Genomic DNA, 21870 nt, shown 5'->3' on the forward strand with positions numbered 1-21870 from the left:
TTCTAAGTGCCTTGCCAATGCTGATATTCTATGAGTCTATGATTCAATTAAAAATAATATTCCCATAAAGTCTCTGCTTAACCACAATGGGCCAGAAGTCCACTGTAACACTTATTAACTGGACTATTTTATCCTTGGTGCCTATAGCAAAGAACTTTTTTTTTTTTGCTCAGGACTGAATTTGCTTGGTTTGACTCAAGACCCATCCTCTTTTTGAAAGCTGGAAATTCTTTTATACATTAATATTTTTAAAACTTCAAATTATGATGTCAGAATCTCTTTCTGTTCTTTTCCAAGACTTTCCCTACCCCTTCTGCCCCAGTTGCATGATATTCCCATTGTCCAGTGTAGGAACATAGCTAGATGCTGTACTGACTTGAATATAGGCAAAATCTTGGGGCTCTGTTCATCTGTTTTGCTGGCAGATATAAATAATGAAAACATTTTGCCAGTTGGAGAAGATCGTGGGGATCTTGGGGTTTTGTGGTCTTAGACTCTACGTGGCTTTTCAGTTTTTGTTTTAGACTCTCTTTTTTTATGTGTGGTGCATAATTAGGATTTGCTCCTCAGAACTCTAAATCCCAGCTTCCCATGTTCCCTCTTATGTTATGTGCTAATGCAGGGAGGATATAAGTTTTGTGTAACTGCCCCTTGCTCTCTTTTCTTCTGATCACAGTTTATGGAGGTGGGGCTTTATGCCAGGCAGGAGAATCTACACGTGGGTTTACTTTTTGTTAGATAATTAGGTTTGAACTTCTATTTCTTTTAGTTTATTTTCTTTCTACTTCAAGTGATTATTAATTAAACTTTAAAAAATATAATACTTGGAGTTATTGGATATTGATTTAAATTTTACAGTAGAAAGTAGGCAAAATCTCCAAAATGAGTTTTGTAGAGAGCAGCATGATCACATCTGCAGAGGACACTCTCAGCTCACAGTATTGGAGATGTGTGTTGTCCCATTTGCACATGTGTCCCAGACATAGGGATTCATGACATGTATCCCTTCATGGTTACACATGGTCTTTCAGAGTGTGCTATATTTCCCACTGGTGGTGTGATAAATGTGAAAGAGTATACCTGATGTCCACATGGTGAGGTTCTTCTCTCACTTTGTTTTCTATTCCTTTTGATTAAATGTCTGGTGTGGAACTAAAGCATCCTTTGGTTGACTGGCAAACAGGAGCACCACACTGTGAAATCATACATAGTGGTTTTCAGAGGGTGATGACCATGAAAGGACTTCAAAGATGGGCTAACATTTAAAGGACTCATGGGTGAGGGGATGCCCAATAAACTATACATTAGTCTCCCAGGAAGTGTCCACTCCAAAATGGATTGGGAAGAGTGTAGAGGAGATTTTGATTCTCTTCAGGGGAATAGGAGAGAGGAGGTATGGGTGTGTGTGTGTGTGTGTGTGTGTGTGTGTGTGTGTGTGTGTGTGTGTGTGTGTCTGTGTATGTGTATGTGGGTGTGTTCTTGGAAGAGTAGGACAGAATATTCATCAGAGAAATCTCTCGGCTTTTGCTATCTGCCAAGACCAAGTGAATTTCCTTTCTGTTTAGATCTCTGGAAAAAATCCAGTTGCTTTTTAAATAGTTTACATAGAAAAAAATTACAGTAAGAAATAATCAGAGCTAAAAAGCACTTTATTGTATAAGATTATAGTGGATAAAAATGGAATTAACAAGGAGATCTTATGGAAACTTGAATTGAGGCTCAGCTTTACTGATTCCTGGCTGTCTGTCACAGCCCTCCTTTTTTCATCATACATTGGCAGTTATAGTCTCTTTTTGACATCAAGATTACCCAAGAGCCAATGAGAATAAAAGTGAGCATTCACATTTTTGGAAACTTCCTTAGCAACCTTTCCATGTTTGTTCCAAAGTCAACATCACATCAATAATCAAATATTCCTGGCTGGGATAGGGATGAGAAAAGGATAGCATTTCCACTGATATCTGGGAGCTTAAATTTGATCAGATAAAAAGCATAATCACAGTGTCACATTAATATAGCATATTCATATTTATAATCCCTTTTGACTTCTCTATCAGGAGTAGGGAAAGATCCAAGACTAAGCTATGGGCCCTGTGTGTTGGGTCAGTTTCATGTATAGTATTTCTGAAAAAAAAAAAAAAACTATTGAAAGAGCTGAAGGAGGAAGGGGAGGGGCAGGCACTGTTCAAACTTTTTAAGAGAGAAGGTAAGCATTGAGAAGACAGCACAAATCCTTCAATTGTAAATCTTGAAATTTCTCAGACTTGTGAATGTTAAAAATTTCCCCATCGGGGAATTCTCAATTGGAACAATTCCCTACTGGGAAACATTCCACATTTGGATGTGAGAACTCTACTTGGATCAGAAATGGGAGGACCTCTACTCCACCTTACTTAGGACTGCTTTAGGGGAGAAAACTCCTTGCTAAACAATGAGGGTACTTGGGCCCATACTTATAATGAGGCAAAAAGTTCTTTAAGCCATGCCTATTTTTAGAATTAATACAATGGGGTGCTAAGTACCTATTAAAGGTCAGACAACTTATAAACTTGCCAGGAGCAAAGAGGTGAAAACTTATTCAGAAGTTTTTTTTCTGGTACAAACTTACTAAAGGGATTAGTCGACCCAGCAGTGTTTTTAGAATGGGTTGTCCTTTGGAAAACGTCTACTATGATTGGTAGATGTAAGGACTTAGGGGAGGTGACATAAGAGAAACCCCCTATATAAGAAAAAGCAGAATCTCTTGAAAGGAATCCTTTTGGAGGATCATTTGAGGAGAGGCTCTGGAGAAGGGAAGCTCTTGGAGGACAATCTCTAAGGAGGTCTCACTGGAGCTCCTCTGAGGGGACTCTGTCCCTCTGGAGGCTCTTGAGAGAGGCCCTTTGAAACAGTCTCTGGCTGGAAGGCTCTTTGAGGAGGACTCTGGCTGGAACTCTCTGAGGAGACTGTCACTAGAATCCTTGCTTAGGCAGACCTTGTGGTGAGTGATAAAAGACTGACTGACTGATCTCTCTCTCTTAAGACTCAGCTCTAGGCCATGTTGGCTTAAGGCCCTTCATATTTATTTCCTTTTTCTCTCTTTCTCTCTTTTCTTTAATTCCTCATTGTATTATTAATTAAATTCTCTATAAAACCCAGTTGACTTGGGTATATTCATAATTGGGAATATTTCCCTGGCGACCACCTTATATATTGATTTAAAAACAAGACACTGTAGTGAAACATATTTTCTGTGGTCACAATTTACTCACCCATTCTTATATCTACTATAATTTATATCTTCCACTATTTTACTCACTACAGTTTACAACCTCAACCATTTTAACTCTTATACTCCAACTATTTTAAACATAACACAATTAAGCATTTGTTAAACACTTACTATATAATAGCCACTATACTAATGACTATCGATCCAAAGAAAAGCAATAATAGACCCTAACTTCTCATCTTCTAATGAGGGAAACAACACACAAATAATAAGATAAATACAAGATATATAGATACACACACATACACATAGAATAGGTGGAAATCTCAGGGCAAAAGAAATTAGCTTCTAAAAGATTGGGAAAGGGCTATTGTGGAAGATAAAAGTTGAGTCCTGAGCTGAATCTTGAGTAGGAAAGATTCTATGTTTGGCCTTGCAGTCATATTTAGCCCCTTCCTTTCTCTTTGTATGATGTTTAGGTTTTTTTTTCCTCTTGGTTTTCAGGCAGTCCAATAATTCTTACGTTATTTTTTCATGATCTATTTTCCCAGTCAGTTGTTTTTCCAAAGAGAAACTATATTTCCTTTTATTTTGTCATTTTTTTTTGCTTTTGTTTGATTGTTTCATGGAGCTATGTTCTAATTGTCTAATTCTTATTTTTAAGGAATTATCTTCAGTGAACTTATGTATCTCCTTTTTCATTTGGCTAGTTCTGTTTTTTAAAGATTTGTTTTCTTCAGTGACTTTTTTGTACTTCCTTTCCCATTTGGTCAATTCTAGTTTTTAAGGACTTGTTTTCCTCTGCAAATTTTTTTGATATCCTTTTCCATTTTTTTTTTGTATTCCCTTTACCAAGCTATTGATTCTTTTTAATGGTTTTCCTACATCACTTTCATCACCCCCAAATTTTTCTTCTAACTTTCTTATTTGATTTTTAAAGTCCTTTTTGAGCTCTTCCATTAGATCTTTTGGGACCTGAGAACCATTTATATTTTTATTTGATGCTTCACATGTAGCTATTTTGTCAATGCTGTCTTCTATGTTTGTATCTTGAACCTTCCTGTCACCACAGAAACAATCTAGAGTCAGATTACATTTTTGTTTTTTGTTTGTTTTTTTATCAGTTTATTTTGTGATTTTTAAAAATGTATAGTAAATATGAGCTCTATTTGTGAATTGGAGAGGGTGTTGTCCCATATTTCTTGTTCTGAGGCATTGGGGCTTTGTTTATGATTTGTACCAGGGCCCAGAATCTAGTTCTGATTTATACCAGTAGGGGAGGTCTCCCTGATGGCTTGCACTAGTGGCAAACCTCACTTCTGCCTTGCACTGGTGAGACATCTCACTGTGGATTTGTACTGAAACTGCAGGACAGTTCTAGGGGGAGAGACTGCTAGAGGTGGAGCTTCACTGCTGTTTGGTCCCAAAAGTAGAACCAAAGCTGCTGGTCAATCCCAGGGGCAGAGCCTTATAGGAGGCTTGTCTTCAGGTTGGGACCTCACTGCTGAGAGAGGTCAGGACCTTGCTGGGGTGTTCTCTACCCTTGCTGTTGCCTCTTTGAATTTTGTTGCCCTCCCACTGTAGGCTACTCTGGTCTGATGAGCTGATCTTCTCCAAATTTTGTGTGAGACTTTCGTTCAGTGATGTTTGGAGGGGGAATTTGGGAGTGCTGAGGAGAATATCTTCCTTATTCCACTACCTAGGCACCAGAAATCCTCTATAGGCACCTTCATGAAGACACAGAGATATTGACTATAAGTGTTCATTGTAGAACTGGTGGGAAAGAAGTCAAACCATGATTATAAAGAGAGGAAGACCTATAATCCAGCTACTGCAATAGTCCAGGTGATAAGGGTCTGCATAAAAGTGGTGGCATGTCAGAAGAGCTCCTTTGCACCTGAAGCAGTTGTCTTATGGAGGAATATACTGAATTATATCTTGGATTTGGAAGGGACTAATAAGCTTAACTCTTTTGCAAAGCATGCCAAAGTCATCTGTTTTTTGCTGATTTTTGAACCTTAGACTTCAAGGTTAACTTAACTGGAACCTCTGTGCACTTTGAACCCTCACCCCACAGTTCCTAAACTCCCCTATATATTTGTAATTTTGTACCAATGTTCTTTCTGCATCCTTGCTTCACTAGGAACCTAATTCTCTCCTGGGGCATGTGATATACCTTGAAGCTCAATTCTGTTATTTCTATACTTCTCCATAACTATCATAGTCAGAAGGAATATTAGACATACTCTACTTTCCTCATCACTTCCTGACCTCAGGATTATTTTTAGTTTAAGATTTTTGTCCACCTCCTAATAAATTCTCACCATTCCTCCATGGAACAATCATCTTCAGAACTCAATTTGATCTATTTGTCCCTCCGGTTATTGCCCCAGAAACCCTGGCCCTTTTGGAAGTTTCCCCATTCTAGGCATACAAATCTTCATACTTAATCTGCTGTTGAATATCACCAGAAAAAAATAATGAAATTAAGTTCATTTCACACATTAAATAAGTCTACTTGAGCCTTGGTTGTTCCTCTACAACCTCTAATATTTTTACTGATTCATATCATCCCCTACAATTACTCTTCCAAATAATTTTTCCCTATTTTTGCCATCTACCCTACCATCATATCCCCATATTAGAACACAGGACCTAACTTCTTCCTCTCCTGGGTAGACCAAGACAACATTATCCTTTCTTCTTTTCTCTTTAGCCTCCATTACCCAATCTTTAGTATCAATATCCACTTATCTCCTTCTTCCCTCTAGTCATAGAAGAAGAAATATGCTTATTGCTCACTATGCCCAATTCCTCATTGATACCTTGATCTTTTTCTCTTTGCCTTTTTCTTGTACCTTGCTCCAGAATTTATCCTCCTTCTTTTGCATTTTGCCAATTTTGCTTTCTGGACTTAAAAATATTTTTGAAAATCTTAATAAGAAGTATTAGTTGTGCCATCTACCATATTTTGCCATCTCTTTCTTCCTTTTCAATGGTAAACTTACTCAATTTTTTCTCCAGGCAAATCCGATATTTGTTCAGTACCCTACTCCTGATTCCATGAAATAAGACTTCTGTGCCAAGTGCTTTATGAAGCTATTCTCCTTTAGAGCATGTCATCAATGACCTCATAAGCACCAAATGAAATGAAAATTTATTGGCTCAGATTTCCATTTTCCATGACTTTGACTTCTTATTATTCTGTCTGATGGGGCCATTCCCCATTCCCTTTATTAAGAGAAAATAAAGATCATATATAAAATGCAGTTGACTTAGTGAGAGAATCAGAAGGACCAATCATATTTTAGCTTGAGAGCATGGACTTCATATTGTACTGCCATGTGTACCCTCCTCCATTTTCTTGTTTTTCTATTATTCACCCATGAGAAAGTGGACTACATAGATCTATTATTCTATATGCATATATGGTTTAAAAACTCCCAAACTTACTCAGCCCCCTCCCAATGGGACTGAAATCTACTCCTACTCCCTCCCAACTTAGAAAAGCCTTAAACTTTCCTCTGATAGAAATTAAATTGCTTAATTTTGTATCCTGATCTTTTGGACATATTTGATTAATTTTTTGAGTGCTATAATAATTTGCCTTACTCTATATTTGGTGTTTTCTGACTAACTAGGGGGTCCATTAAGCACTGTTTTTTAACGGCCCCATCAATGAATCACTTACAATCAAATTGTTCCCCAGTTATTACTACATTTTCCATTACTCCTCCTAAAGAGCCTTGCCCCAGTCAGACCTCTCTTCAACAGTACCCTCCTTCCCAGTAGCAGTTCTCCAAACAGCCACCTCAGTCCCTCTCTACTTTTTCCTTGGCCCTTTGACCCAGGAACCATTTCCTCATCATCCTTCCAGTGCTTTAGCTAGAACCTGTGACCCTCACTTTGAAGATCATGGCAGAGCTGGCTGCAGTTGCCTTTCCAGGTTCCTGGCAATTAGCAGTGTAAAAAGCAGTCAGGACCAGTCTGCTGGCTCCTCTTCATGTTATACCACTTTGTGTGGCTTCAGGCTGATTCCATTGATGCCTTCCTCTTTCTCCTTCCTTCTCTCTTTTAACTTCCTAGTGTAATAGAGAGAAAAGGAGGGGACTTGAAAGATGCTGGGATCAAAAAAACAGCTGCTGTGGGCGACTGATTTCTGGGTGGCACCTTCCCTCTTCCTCCACTAAGCTGGACAATTTTTAATGGAGTCCTGACCTGACCAGAGGGTGAGTCAACCCCTCCCAGCCTTCTTGGATTTGAAAATCCTCCCTCCTATTACACAAACTTTGAGACAGTTCTTCTGTAATCTAAGTTATCTAATTTATTTCTTGAAAAGAAGAGAGAGAGAGAGAGAGGGTGGAGGGCAGAGAGACACAGGGAAATCCCTGCTAACTAATTCCTATGTTCACTTTTTGATGGTGGGATCAAAACTGTCTTTCAATAGTTTCCCTGAGGGAAATTGTGATCCAGGGTGATCTTCAGTTTAGGGCAAAACACTGTCATTCAGCTCAGCCAGGCAAAAGGGTATTAGAAGAGAAATTCTCCTAACCAGCTCTTTCCCAGAGTCTTAGATAAGACACTGACCAGAATATCCCTCCGTCCAACAGTTTCTCCTTTTGAATCTTCCTTGGAATTCTCCCTTCCCCCACTGGTTCCTGAATGTTCCATTGCCCCTCCACACACATTTTCTTCAACCTTTGCAGGTCTCCCTTGTTCTTGGCAAATTCCTTGTTCACACTAGTTATTAAGCACCAGCTCTCCTTGCTGTTTAACTCCTACCCTTCTTGACATCATGATAGTCTGTGGGAAAAAAGAAGACTTGTAAGATGGCCTAAGGAGATGACAATGAGAACCTAAACTAGGGCTGTGGCATTGGGAATAAAGAAGAGATGGACATGAGAGTCCTTAACCACTAGCAGCATGACTGAAATGCTTTCGTTCCCCAACTTCAGATTCTGAAAACCTATTCATCCTTTAACTTAACTTAATTGCCACCACCTCCAGGAAGCCTCTTCTGTTGCTTCTAATGGTTAAGGACTTTATTCTTTGCTCTTTGCCAAAGTTCAAGGTCTTTAACTTAATCATTTAATAAGATCATATAGCACTTATTTTGTAAGTCTCTGATGTATTTAGCATGGAACAGTGTGAACAGATTGCTTTCTATGTTGATGTGGTCCCTGTTAGACTTCCCCTTCCCTCCAGGGCAAGGATTCTGTCTTATCTAAATTTTACATGTCTCCCAATGACTGCCTTGGTGTTGTGCATACAACAGGCCTTACTGGCCACTGCACTTGCCACTGGGTAATACTGCCTCTTTAATTATTCCAGGCTAAAGAATACCACTGAGAAGTTCCTGCTTGTCTTATACTTGTTTATATTTCTCCTCTTCTTTTAAAAAAAAGTTTTCTTCCAAAGCAATTTGTTGTATTACATAATTTCAATTAACTCATGAGCTTACTTGGCAATCTGTTCTAATTACATCAATTTTTTTCCCCAAGTACGCTCTTCACTCAGTTCTTTGTCTTGCAAAATCACAACAACTTCTAATATGTTTTTTTAAAAAGATATGTGCCAAGCAGCTAAGTGGATTGATCATCCATCTCAAATGCCTTTTTGTTTGGCATGTTTATATTCTTTCTTATAAGTAACATTTAGATTGTGCTTTACAAATATTTTTTGTTTATTACTCACACAATGCACTAGAGGCATCACTATGCCCATCTGATGTATAGAAACTGAGTCTTAGAGAGGTTAAATCAATTATCCAGAAATGCATAACTAACAAATAGAAGAGGATAGTAGCTGAGGGCAGGTAGGTGGTGCACTGCATAGACAATCAGGTCTTGATTCAGGAAGACGTAATTCAAATGTGGTCTCATGCTGGCTATATGACTTTGGGAAAGTCATTTAATGTTGTTTCTCTCAGTTTCCTCATCTGAACAAGGAACTGGAGAAGGAAATGGCAAATCCCTCTCATATCTTTGCCAGGAAAACCCCAAATGGGGTCATGAAGGATTGAATATAATTGGAAAAATTCAACAACAATAACAACAAAGGCTGGATTTGGAGCAATGTCTCTGCTGACTCCAAGTTGAGCACTTTTGCTTATTGCAGCCCTTTTATTAAAAAAAAATGAAGCACTTTGGAAACAATCTTCCTTATTTCCTCCTTTATTTAGTATCAAAAAAGTGAATGAATCCCTGAGTTCATGAGTGAATTTTCAAGATAACAAAACTTTCCTTTATGTAACAAACCTTTTAAAATTCCACTTTTTGAAAGGCATCACATGATTACTCACAGAGTAAACTGAGTGTTGTTGAACCTTTTCTTGAAGATTTGGGGTTATTGTTGTAAATATCTGAAAGTATTTTGGGCAGTGATACATAGCACAACCGGGTGTAATATTTTTTAGTTTTTCTCTTCTTTCCCTTTCTATTTGTTGTTACTTGCACTATCTAGTTGATTGCCTCTAATAGCCTTTCCTGGCTCTTTGACTTTGCTCTTCTGAATCTGAATTGCCTGGGAAAAAAGATAATGAAAGTTGTTAACATATATAAAGCTATATAAAGTCAGAGTCAATAAGGGTCAGAAGGTTGGAGTTACTTTTGCCAAAGTCCAAGTTCCTTAATTTACCATCCAATGCCTTACTAAGCTCCAAGCTTACTTTTCTAGAATGATTTAGCATTATTCCTCTGTATAAATCCTAATCCTGAGACAAATTTGTTTAATCTCTGTTCCTTTGTCCTCCAAAAACCTCACTTAAATCTGTGCTTTAATTTATGCTGTTAAATATGCCTAGATATGCCTTTTCCTATCCCCTTCCATTATATATGTAAAACATATGTAATATATTATATGTAATCTATTCACCCTTCAAGATTCAGCTCAAATTTATTTTTCCATGAAACCTTCCCTGATTGCACTGTCTGAGCCCTCTTGCCTTCTTTGTATTATCTGTACAAGACTTTGTAATTAGTCAAATGCAATAATAGTATAAAACATGTTGCAAGTCTTAAAGTACTACATAAACATTAGCTAGTATCATTATTATTGGTAACCTTGTGCTTCTTTGTGACATCTTGGTTAACTTCTCATGAAATCCCCTTAGCTTCCAAATAGATGGCAAGCTCCTTGAAGGCAAGACTTGTTTCATTCATGTCTGTCCCTACTGCACCTACTCCCTGCCCAACTCCAGTTTCAAGTTAGTATCTTTTTCATTGTAGATTTTTTTCTTTTTGGGGAGTCAGGGCAATTTCTATGATTACATTGTGTAAGAGTCACTGTCTCTTTAATATTCTTGTTCTAAGGAACACTTAATGGTGAGAAGAGCAGTGTTGATTTTTATTTTTGTCAAAGAAGAGATTTTATATTAATATTAAAAGAATTTGTGTTATCACTACTCTTATGGATAATTATTTTGATACCAACTACTGAAAGAGAAATTTATTTTAATATACATTGTTGAATCAGGGGCTGAAATCACTGGGAGGCAAAGAGATAATAAGGAAAAAGACCTGGACAAAAATATTTATAGCCATGTTCTTTGTGGTGGCAAAAAAATTGGAAAAATGAGAGCATACCCTTCAATTGTGGTATATGTTGGTGATGGAATACTATTGTGCTCAAAGGAATAATGAACTGGACAAATTCCACGTGAACTGGAATACCTCCAGGAATTGATGCAGAGTGAGAGGAGCAGAACCAGGAGAACATTATACAGAGACTGATACAGTGTGGCACAATCAACTTCTCTACTAGCAGCAATGCAATGATCCAAGACAATTCTGAGGGACTTATGGGAAAGAACACTATCCACGTTCAGAGGAAGAACTGTGGGAGTAGAAACTCAGAAGAAAAACAACTGCTTGATCACATGGGTTGCTGGAGATATGATTGGGGATGTAGACTCTGAATGATCATCCTAGTGCAAACATCAACAACATGGAAATAGGTTCTGATCAAGGTCACATGTAATACCCAGTGGAATTGCTCATTGGCTACAGGAGATGGGTGGGAGGAGAGGAGGGAAAAAGCATGAATCATGTAACCATGGAAAAATATTCTAAATTAATTAAATAAAAATTTCCAAATTAAAAAATCACTGGAAGAGAGTACAGGGCATTAATTTATTTATTGATTCCCTTCACAGACATTTATTAGACACCTGCTCCGTGCCACATGCTATGCTAAATACTGGAGATATGGAGAGACAAAATGAAATAGTTCCCCCCTCAAAGAGCTTATATTCCATTGAATGATTGATAAAAAATAAGGTGCTAGATAATGGTAACATAGATGGGAAAAGGCTGGCAAAAGTGTGGAAATGGGACTGTCCAATGAGAAGCCAACGAGGAGACAATAATTGCTCTAAGCCTCAAGGGAGGGTAGGAGGAAACTTCTTGTCTACTGTCACCATCTGTGTTGCTATTGAGCCATGACAGTGTAGTTGCTTTTATCTCTGTTGTGTCTATTTTCTCCTGCCCAGGAGGGAGTCCTGGAGATGGCTGTGGCCTTGTGAACTTCAAAAGACTTATGCTACAATTTGCCTGATTATGTCCTTGTAGCCCACAAAGAAATAAGCTTCAATCAATACAAAATATACCAATTAAGGTTATGGTGGCACTAAGTAGTATTCTCAAAAGTGATTGCTTCTCAGCCAATCTAACAGTGTTGTGAACCCCCAAACACTAGATAAAAAAGTATTCACAACTAATGGCAACTTTTCCCTAGGGAAAGATTCAGGTATAATATCAAAGCTACTGTTGAATGGAGGAGAGAACAAGAATTTCTTTCTGTAGCTTTCCCAATACCTTTTGCTATTTTCAAACATTTTAGTCATGTCTGACTCTTTGTAACCCCATTTGGATTTTCTGGGCAAAGAGACTAGAATGGTTTGCCACTTTCTTCTTTACATTCCCATGTTGTTGTTGTTTTTAAAAAACCTTTACCCTTTATCTTGGAATTAATACTGTGTATCAGTTCCAAGGCAGAAGAGAGGTAAGGGCTAGTGTATTAGGGAATTATTTTGAGGGAGATGATGATTGATAGATCATATCTGCCAACCTCCTCCCTTCCTTCCTTCCTCCCTCTGTTTCCTCTCTCCTCCCTTCCCCCGTCAATTAGGTCTACAGTTGGTATCACTGGAAATCACTTCTGAGTGAGTATCTTGATATATCAGGCAGATAACTCTATTGTTGATAACTTTAAACAAGGGGTAAACAAGGGGAAAGGTAAGGAAATTGAGGGGAGAGAGGGTTTGGGTTTCCCTAATCCTAAAATTACTCTTAAGTTGAAGGATAGTGGAATAGAGTCTATATTTGGGAAAATGGCTAACAGGTTTGAAGATTTAATCACTTGAGTCTTGTAGGGAGAAACCAGTGGGAGCAGGACCTCTTCTGTCCTTTCTCCTTTCTGTCCCAAGGGCAAGAGACCAAGTTCTTCAGCTTGGCTGTTCCTTCTTCAACCATTTTTCCCAGTCACATTCCATTTAGAATGCTTTCCTTGATTGACAGTTCTGCAGATATTGCTTCTCCAGCTCTGCTGCAGGTTTTTCCCATTCTCTTTCATCCACAACACTAATCAATGAGGGTCAAGTGATTTGCCCAGGGCCACACAGTTAGGAAGTGTCTGAGGCCAAATTTGAACCCAGGATCTCTGAGCCTGGCTCTCAATTCACTGAGCCATTTAGTAGCATCCCCCACCCCCACCCAGTTGCTTTAAAGTACAAGATAAAAGCTATCAAATTCTTGCTGGCTTGGTTTTCTTTCATCAAATGCTTGGGACATGGAAAGAATTTTGTTCAGTGAGCAAACTCACTTTACTGGTGCAAATAATAAATAGAAATCAGGGAAGTTTAGAATAGATGAAAAAAATATATGATAGTAAATGTGTTCTACTTGGGAGCAAGATACAATGTCAACTCATACAAGTAGAGAATGAGCTCTCCAAGAAAGATCACTCTTCACAGTATCTGGCATACAGGGGTTGGGGATCAAAGCACATGTTGTTTGGGGGTAGTTTCCCCACATATTTGTGGCCCCATGAACTCTCACTAATCATTCAAAAGTTTGCACTTTACCTCAGTCTGGTAGGGAATCAGCTTGGCAGTTTGAGGCTCCATGTCCTGAATACCAGTTTCACTTTTACACTCTTCTATTGGCTGTGCTACACCAGAAAGTGAACTTGGTAGTGTGAAGAATATTTAGAGCAGTCACTTTGAGTCTCCTATTCCCATCTCAGAAAGAGGATTTCTGATCAGAGATGAGAATGTGCTTTGCACTGTGCATTGATGTTTTAACTACTTCATTATGGCCTCACCTCACTAAGAGGATCAATGACCCAAGGGCGGACACTTTCACATTTCTTTGTTATGGAACACTTCACATTTCTCTTTGCCTACTTTTCTAAAGATAATACTGAAAGAGTATAGATGGTGCCATCTACAGACGAACTTAATAACTGGTCTATGATGAAAGTAAACTCTAGACTGGGATCCTAAGACATTTCCTTGAAGAAAGAAATATCTCTCTATTTCTTCCCGCCTTCTATTATATAGTAGTCTCAACCTCAACCTAAAAACGTACAAACACAGTCATGCATACATACACACACACACACACACACACACACACACACACAAATACACAAAACACCCATATGCATAACCTACCTATGCACTCTATCCAATAATTGATCCCTAAAATTGAAGGCCATCATTAAGAGGAAAGAAATGCAGGTCATAGTGACTTGAAATACCATTTAAAGAGTAACAAACTGAGAGGTGCAAGAGCAGAATCCTTGGGATGGTCCAATTCAACTAGATCCTTATAGTACATAAACAGAAAGAACTTCAATGACTTCAATTAGAAGACCTGGCTTTGAAATTTAGCCCTACTGTGTACCAGCTTTGTGGCTTCAGTGGAGTTATTTAATCTTTCTAGGCCTCTATGTAAAATGAGGGTAATCTAGACTAGATGGCTTCTAAGGTTCCTTCCAAATCTGAATCCTATAATCCTCATTTTTTAAAACTGTATTTGCCCAATTACATATAATAACCTTTTAGATGTTTTCCAAAATTATGACATACAAATTATCTCCTGATTTCCCTTCCCTGTGTCCTCCATAAAGATGGTAAGCAATTTAATCTGGATTATATATGTAAGATCTTGCAACATATATTTCCATAGAAGTTATGTTGTGAGAGAATATTCATATAAAACCAAAAATCCAAAAACAAAAACACAAATAAAAGGAAAAATAGTATATCTTGAACTGCATTTAGATTTCATCAAGCATTCCTTATCCCAAGTTTTTCAGAATTGTCTTGGATCAGAATATTTCTATTACTCAGAATAAGTCCTTTACAATTGATCATTGTACAATATTGCTATTACAATGTACTTCTGGTTCTGTTCACTCCATTCTGCATCAGTTCATGTACATCTTTCCATGTTTTTCTGAGATCATTCTGCTCATCATTTCTCATAGCACAATAGTATTCCATCACCTTCATATGCTACAATTTGTTCAGACATTTCCCAATTGATGGACATCCCTCCAATTTCCAATTCTTTGCCACCAAAAGAGAACTGCTATTAATATTATTCTTACAAGTAGATACTTTCCCCCTTTTTAGGGAATCTCTTTGGTGTACAGACTTACTAGTAGTATTAGTAGAACAAAGGTTATGCACAGTTTTATTGCCCTTTGGGCATAATTCCAATTTGCCCTCCAGGATGGTTGAATCAGTTCACAGCTTAGAGAAAAAATTTTTTGTAGGCTCTTAATAAATGTTTATTGATTAATTGATTAGCCTGAGAGAGTAAAGGGTGTAAAGACAGAACTAGATTTCTATATGCTAGAAAAATATTAGATTTGAAGGCAAAAGATTTGACCTCTTAAATAGAAATTTTGAATGCTATGGAGAAATTCATTTACCTTGGCAGTGTACTTTCAAGGGATGTCCCCTTAGATGATGAGGTTGATGCTTGTATTGCCAGAACTAGTTCAATGTTTGGGAAACTCTAAACTTTAGAACTTTAGAGTCTAAAGGAAAGTGTGAGAGAAAAGAGGTATTAGGCTGCCTACCAAACTGAGGCTCTAGAGAGCCATTGTGCTGACCTCATTTCTGTATGCTTGTAAAACCTGCACAGTAAATTGCTTCTAGTTGAATTATCTTAGAAAAGATTCTGAAGATCATCTGGCAAGATACGGTAAGACACTGATGTATTTTCTTGAGCGGAGCTGCCAGACATTAAAATTCTACTGTAGAGAATGTAGTAGAAGGGTTGGCCATGTTATTTGAATGCCAAGTGTATGGAAAGACCATTTTCCATAGGAATCACATAAGGTAAGCACTCACATGGATGTCAGAAGAAGCGATATGAAGACACTTTCAGGGTCTCTCTGAAGAACTTTGGGATCAATTGTGAGACATGGTAGATACTGGCATGGAACCATCCAGCATGGCATGCCCACATCAAAGAAGGCTTTATACTCCATGACTAAAGCAGAAACATGAGATTCACAAATTTACAGACATCTCCTTCCCAAATGTTCATTTGGGCTATTTGTGCCTGACTTGTCTTCTGAACTCAAATTTATATGATCATCAATAGTTGACATATTTAATGTTAACCCTGACATAATGTGATTTTGGTTTTCTTTGTGTACAAAGATAAAAACCCAACCCTTTGGTGGCTTCTGATTCCTACCTTCTCATCTCCCCACATGGTCCCTTTTCTCTCCATGAAAGGTCTCCTCTCAGAACCTGTCAATCACATGGAAAGAATAATGACACAAACCAGCTTAAAGTGACCACAACTGTGTAAGTTTATCTAGGCATTCAAGATGATCTGAGCTTGTAGAGAAATTGTCTTGCTGGACCATGGGACTGCAGCGTCACTCCCTACCACCATGAAGGACCTCCTTTCTAATCCCATGTTATAGGTGATACATATACCCTGCCAGTGGGGAAAATCTTCTGTTGCTAATTTGGAAAAAAGTTTTCCGTCATTGATATATTTTAGAGAATTGAGTTTTATTTTAGATTCTACTGGTCTATTTGTGTAATTGGTAGTTGGAATTGGTGGTGCGGGGAGGAAGAGAGACATTGGCAAGTCATTATCTATGATTAACTCAGATACTTGTCTGAGCCAAAGCCAACTGATTCCACTGGTCATCTCTAAGATTTTGTTCATTTGTAAAATGGGGTCATCATTGTCATCATCAGCACCATTACCATTATCATCTACTGAACTTAACACTTATCTGACTTGGGTTCATTTGTTGGTTACATTAAAATTCTCAGGCATCTTCCTCCCTTTTCTCCCTCCTCACTCTAGAGGAGACTTCACTTGGAAAAAAAATGAACTACATCTTTTATGTTTCCATTTATCAGTTCTTTCCCTGGAGGTTGACACAAGTTATTCTTCGAACATTAATTCGGTAACTATGTAAACTTTCTATTTCTTAGCCATTATCAGATAGTTTTGATAATTACTCTTTTATAATATAATTTAAAATCTAGTACTGCCATAATTCCTCCCTTTGTAATTTTCCACAAATCCCTTTAATATTCTTGACCTGTTGTTCTTCCAAATGAATTTTTATTATTTTTCTAGTTCAATAAACTTATTTTTTGGTAATTTAATTGGGATGGAATTAAATAAGTAGATTAGTTTAGGAAGAATTATCTTTTTAATTATATTGACTCTGCCCACTCATGAACAATTATTTATCCAATTATTTAAATCTGATTTTATTTGTATAAAAAGTACTTTATAATTACTTGCATGTAGGTATATACTCTCAGATATTTTATTATATCTATGGTTCTCTGATATAGGTTATTTCTATCTCTTCTTGCAAGTCTTTGTTAAGGAAGTGTATAAATGCCAGTGATTTATGTAGATTTATTTAATATATTGCTACTTTGCTAAAATTATTGATAATAAATAACTTTTTTGTTAAATCTCTGGATTTTTCACATGTAAAAGGAGATAATTTTATTAAGTCTTTTCCCATTCTTATTACTTCAATTTCCTTTTCTGCTTTTATTGCTATTGTTAGCATTTCTAATAAAATTGGTGAATAAGCATCCTCATTTCATTCCTGATCTTACTGGGAAGGTTTCTAGCTTATCTCCATTATAAATAATACTTGATGATGGTCTTAGGTAGATGCTTATCATTTTAAGAAAAATCCATGGACTTCTCCATTAGTGGTGGTGTAATGTCCCTGCACAATCTGCAGGGATCAAGGAGAAAAAAAACACTATCCAAAAGCAGAGGACAAACTGAGGGAATAGAAACACGGAGGAAAAGCAACTGCCTGACTACAATGGCTGAGGGGACATGACAGAGGAAAGACTCGGAGCGAACACTCTGATGCAAATACTAACAACATGGCAATGGGTTCAAGTCAAGAACACATATGATACCAGTGGAATCACGCGTCGGCCACGGGGGGTGGGAGGGAGGAAAAGAAAATGATCTTTGTCTTTAATGAAAAATGCATGGAAATGAACAAATAAAATACTATAAAATTAAAAAAAAAAAGAAAAAGAAAAATCCAGGGGGTAGCTAGGTGGCTCAGTGGATTGAGGGCCAGGCCCAGAGATGAAAGGTCCTGGGTTCAAATCTGGCCTCAGATATTTCTTAGCTATGTGACCCTGGGCAAGTCATTTAACCCCTATTACCTGGCCCTTATTGCTCTTCTGTCTTAGAGCCAATACACAGTATTGATTCTAGCACAGAAGGTAAGGGTTTAGAAAAATAAAAAAGAAAAATCCATTAATGCCTGTGCTTCCCTGTTTTGAAAAGAAATGACTTTTGTATTGCATCAAATCCTTTTTCTCCCTTTATTGATATAATCTTATGATTTTTGTTACTTTTATTATTGATATAATAAATTCTGTTGACAGTTTTCATAATATTAAACCATCCTTGCACTCCTGGCATAAATTTTGGTTGTCCCATTATATACTCTTTATATATTATATTGTAGTCACCTATTTAGGATTTTTGTATCAATATACATTAATGGAATTGGTCGATATTTTTTCTCTGTTTTTTGCTCTTCTTGGTTTAGATATCAGCACCATATTTATTTCATAAAAGGAGTTTAACAGGATCCCTTTATCTATATTTTCCCATAATTTATTTAATATTGGAGTTAGTTATTCTTTAAATAGTTGGTAGAATTCACTTGTAAATCCATTTGGACCTGATGTTCGCCCCACCCCCTACCCCCCATCCCTTAGGAAGTTAATTTTTGACCTGTTCAATTTCTTTTTCTAAAAAAGGTTTATTTAGATATTCTATTTCCTTCTCTGATAGTCTAAGCAGTTTGTATTTTTGTAGATATTCTTCCATTTCATTTACATTGTTAATTTGGATGGCATATAATTGGGGAAAATAACTCCAAGTAATTGCTTTGATTTCATCTTCAAGAGTGGTATATTCACTCTTTTCATTTTTAATATTAATTATATGGTTTTCCTTTCTTTCTCTAAAAAAAAAATCCCTTACCATCTGTCTTGGCATATGTAGTGTTTTGGTTTCAAGGTGAATGAATAGTAAGGGCTAGGCAATGGGAGTTAAGTTACTTGCCCAGGGTCACACAGTTAGGAAGTGTCAGAGGCTGCATTTGAATCCAGAACCTTCCCTCAATAGGTCTGGCTCTTAATTCATTGAGCCATTTAGTTGTCTCCTTTCTTCTCTCTTTTAAAAAATCATATTAATCAATGGTTTATATATATATGTGTGTATATATATATATACACATATAAAACCAACTCCTAGTTTTATTTACTAATTCAATGGTTTTCTTACATTCAGTTTTATTAATCTCACTTTAATTTTTAGGATTTCAAAGTTGGTGTTTAGGTGGGGATTTTCAATTTGTTCTTTTTCCAGTTTTTAAAATTATACTCCCAATTAGTAGATTTGTCCTTTCTCTATTTTATTGATATAACCATTTAGAGATAGAAATTTCCCTCTCATTATTGATTTTGCTGTATCCCATAAGTTTTGGCATGTTATCTCATTATCATTTAAAAAATAAAATGTATTGGTTTTATGACTTAATTTTTAAGACTAAATTATTTAGCTTCCAATTAAGTTTTACTTTGTGTTTCCATGGTCCCTTATTTAATATAATTTTATTATATTTGACCTGTAAAAGATATATTTAATATTTCTGCTTTTCCTCATTTAATTATAATGGCTTTATGTCCTATTATGTGGTCAATTTTTGTATATGTTCTATGTACCATTGAGGAAAGATATATTCCTTTTTATTCCTGTTTACTTCTCTCCAAATATTGCTCATATTCAGTGGATCTAAGATTCTATTTCTCTCCTTGAATTTTTTAAAATTTCTTTTTTGGTTAGATTTATCTAGTTCTGAGAGTGGAAGATTGAAGTCCCCTACCATCATTGTTTTGCTGTCTATTACCACTTATCACTCATTTAGCTTTTCCTTTAAAAATTTGGATGCTATAACATATGGTGCATATTTTGAGGGAATGTCCATCAATTGGGGAATTGTTGAACAAGTTGTGGTATATGATTATAATGGGATACTATAAGAAATGATTAACTGAATGAGTTCAGAGAAACCTGGAAAGACTTAAATGAACTGAATCAAAGGGAAATGAGCAGAACTAAGAGAATACTGTATATGGTAACAGAAATGTTGTATGATGATCAATCAATTGTGCAGGACTAAACGATTATCAGCAATGCAAAAATCCAAAATAATCCCAAGAAACACATGAAAAATCCTTTCCACAGGCAAAGAAGGAACTGTTGGAGTTTTGTTGCAGATCAAAGCATTAAATTTTTCACTTTATTTCTTTCATGATTTTTTTCATGTATATGTATGTATCTTCTTTCATGGCATGAGGTATATGGAAATATGAATTGCATGACAACACTTTTACAACTTATATCAAACTAGTTGCTGCCTTGGGAGCTAGAAAGGAGAAGGATGGAGAGAGAGAATCTGAACTGAAAAATGTTGGATAGCAATTGTTAAATGTTTTTCAAATGTAATTAAAATTTTTTAATAAAAAATTGATACATAGAAGAGTAATATCATTATGATGCCTTTTAGCATAATTTAGTTTCCCTATTTACCACTTTTAATTAAATATATTTCAGATTTTACTTTGAGATTGTGATCACTATTCCTACTTTTTTTGGTATAAGTGGAAGCTTAGTATATTTTTCTCTAGTTCTTTGTTTTTACTCTATGTGTGACTGTCATAACTGATTTATTGTTGTTCAGTTGTGTATAACTCTTCATGAGCCCATTTGGTGTTTTCTTGGTAAAGATACTGGAGTGGTTTGCCATTTCTTTATCTAGCTCATTTTACAGATGAGGAAATTGAGGCAGACCAGGTTAAGTGATTTGCCCAGTGTCATACAATTAATGAATGTTTGCAGTTTCATTTGAACTTGGGAATACGAGTCTTCCTGATTCCAAGCCTGGTGCTTTATCCACTGGGCCTCTTACCTGCCCCCATGTCTGGTAAAACAGGATTAAAGTTCAGGTTTATAGCATCAGCTTTCATGAGTTACAAAATAAAACACTTTATGAAAACACTGTTGAAAATTCATCCTTTTTTCCTGTTGTTTTCTCTTTCTGTGATTGATTCTCTTATCCTATGATAAGAGCTCCAATGTTGGGATCAGAATGCAAGTCATAATACTTTTTAACTATATATGTAGGCCACCTAAATTCTCTGGGCCCACAATAGAGATAGTAATACTTGTGGTTATCTATCTCATGAGATGTAGAGGGCAGTGCAGTGTGGTACAGTGGCTAGAGAGTTGGCCTCTAAGCCAGAACAACTTTGGTTCAAGTCCTGCCTCTTCCACATACCAGCCAAATAACCTTTGGCCAATCTTTTAATATTCACCTTTTAGTATTGTAAGGACCTCTCTAAGAGCTAGAAATAGGCTCATCAACTCTTATCTTAGGCTGAAACCAGGGAAAGAATATTGCACACTATCTGCATATTGTCCACTAGGAAGGGCAAAAGTGAGCATGCTCTAAGGGCAGGGACTTCTCATTATAAACTACTCATTAATCCTTCATTCATTCATAGGTGAAGCATAATCACTATCTTCAAATATATAGAGAGATTATATCTATTTTTGGCTCTGTAGTGCAAAATTTGGAGTAATGGATATAAATTTCAGATGGGGAGATTTTGCCTCAATGTAAGTAAATACTTCCTAATAATTAAGATATTAGGGACAGCTGGGTAGCTCAGTGGATTAAAAGCCGGGTCTAGAGATGGGAGGTCCTGAGTTCAAATCTGGCCTTAGACACTTCCCAGCTGTGTGACCCTGGGCAAGTCACTTGACCCCCATTTCCTAGCCCATACCATTCTTCTGCCTTGGAACCAATACCCAGTATTGACTCCAAGTCAGAAGGTAAGGGTTTAAAAAAAAAACTATTCAAAATTAGCTTGGGCAACCTGGGATTTTGCTTTGGAATGGAGGCCCACTTGGACCAATATATTCCTGTCCAATTTCAATTGACTTTCAAGTCAAATATTCAGTGATCCTGTGAGAAACTAACCTGCATATTTGATTTTATTTTTTGCCAAAAATAATAGAGGAGAGGAACTAGGGCTGTGATTT

At 36.8% G+C, this 21870-nt stretch overlaps 1 protein-coding gene across 3 annotated transcripts in view; it reads left to right on the plus strand.

Annotated features, from left to right (window-relative positions):
- Positions 1–7109: 7109 nt before the first annotated feature.
- CATSPER3 (cation channel sperm associated 3) overlaps positions 7110–21870 on the plus strand; it is an 84181-nt gene continuing 69420 nt past the window's right edge. For 2 of the 3 annotated variants that reach the window (XM_056811310.1, XM_007473625.3), the window contains exon 1: positions 7111–7440. The gene's annotated coding sequence lies outside the window, so the exon portion shown is untranslated. Of the gene's footprint in view, positions 7441–21870 lie in introns of all 3 variants that reach the window. The other variant, XM_007473626.3, reaches the window with a different exon arrangement.

The sequence above is a fragment of the Monodelphis domestica genome, chromosome 1, assembly GCF_027887165.1.
Source record: "Monodelphis domestica isolate mMonDom1 chromosome 1, mMonDom1.pri, whole genome shotgun sequence".
Lineage (NCBI taxonomy): Eukaryota > Metazoa > Chordata > Mammalia > Didelphimorphia > Didelphidae > Monodelphis > Monodelphis domestica.